This window comes from Rhagoletis pomonella, unplaced genomic scaffold (assembly GCF_013731165.1).
Source record: "Rhagoletis pomonella isolate Grant_MI unplaced genomic scaffold, Rhpom_1.0 Rhpom_scaffold_00007, whole genome shotgun sequence".
Classification (NCBI taxonomy): Eukaryota; Metazoa; Arthropoda; class Insecta; order Diptera; family Tephritidae; genus Rhagoletis; species Rhagoletis pomonella.
The window spans coordinates 62,308,386-62,309,950 of record NW_023458561.1 but is presented as its reverse complement, the minus strand read 5'-3'; the positions used below and the strand labels follow the sequence as shown (position 1 = coordinate 62,309,950).

Genomic DNA, 1,565 nt, shown 5'->3' with positions numbered 1-1,565 from the left:
GGATAATGGTTTTGGAAGTACTTAATTACATGCAAGCACAGAAAACCTTGATTACAAAGCCGTATTAAAATCCATTTAGCAATGGTGTTGTTAATCATGAAATTACATTTAGACTATTTGCTAAGTACACTCGCATGATCAAAGACAAATAAAAGTAGTAAATTAAATTAAAATAAATAAATACGTACATTAGGGCGGAGCAATTTAATTTCGAAAAAAAGTGTATGTTATATTCGAATTCTGCGTTCGATCTAAGCAAAAATGATGAAAAAACTATACACTAAAAATGACCTTCCCAATTGTTAATTTACAACATTTTGTGTTTTCTTCGTATTTAAGAAACTACTTGACAACACCGAGACAAAAAAAATTCGGCTAAAAAAGTTACAATATACCGAGGTTGTTCACACTTACCGAAGTGTTTTTGCCAACAAAAATATTATAAGTGAAAATTTTTTTGTGGTATACGGGAAGGTTTAGAGCAATACTAATGAGAACAAAATAATGGAAATTTGAATTTGGGTTAATGTCATAATGTCAGTTTGATAGGGCCATCAAAGTCAGCCGATTTCCGCACATTGTCATGCGTGGAGAGCACAATCTAAAAAAAAAAAACTTTGAAGAGAAAATAATGAAGTTTTTAAAATGTGATATAAACGCAAACTAAAGGTTGGATTAGCTTTAAAACAATTGTATATGTGCGTTCGGGACGTTACGTTATGGACGTTACTCTTTTTTCCGTTGAAACAAATGATTTTTTTAAAGCTATATTGTTGTATTTTATTAAAAGATATAGTGCTTAAAACCAATGCTATTTAGAGCATTGTTTCCAAAAGTAAGAGGGGCAAATCAGGTTTCTCAAATAAATGTGAATAGAAATATGAAATAAACTAACAAGTTATTTTTAAGCAAAAAACAAAACCGACTTCAATTCTCATATAAAAATTTAAGATTCTCATTATTATATTCATGATAAAATGATCGGATTTAAACCAACCTCTGACGTAATACCTTTCGTTTAAAAAAAGAATTATAGAAATCGGTTAATCGGAGGTCCAAAGTTATGCGGTAACATACATAAAAAAAAATATTCCGACGAACTGACCTTGAACCGTCTCCTCTTTGTGAAATCGGTTAATAAGAACATGTTGTACAACATATGCCTTTTTTGACACAAAATTGAGAGAATTCGAATTGCATGCATTTGTTGAGATTTTGGTTGACTATTTCTCGGATTCGCCCACATATGTCTATACATACATATTTAATTTTTTTGTAATAATTTTTTTTTTCAGTTCTTCACGCTACTATGAAAAGGCAGTTATGCAGAAATATGCGTCAAGCGATTATCTTTAATAAACTGCAAAAAAAAAAATGTTGTCCCTTTCAATACTTTTCGAGAAATTAATTTTTTTTGTTCGTTTCCAGAATTTTAAACAGAAGTCGCAGAAAATGCAAATTCCACCCGCCAGCCAACTCAGCAATCGTTTAAAATTCCAAAAACCCACCGAAAACAATTTCTCTTCATCAGTAAGTAAAACGGAATTTACAAATGATAACAGAAC

General features: G+C 30.5%; 1 protein-coding gene across 1 annotated transcript in view; it reads right to left on the bottom strand.

Annotated features, from left to right (window-relative positions):
- Positions 1-1,565, bottom strand: part of LOC118743285 (sex peptide receptor) — a 91,688-nt gene that overhangs the window by 59,422 nt on the left and 30,701 nt on the right. The window lies entirely within an intron of this gene.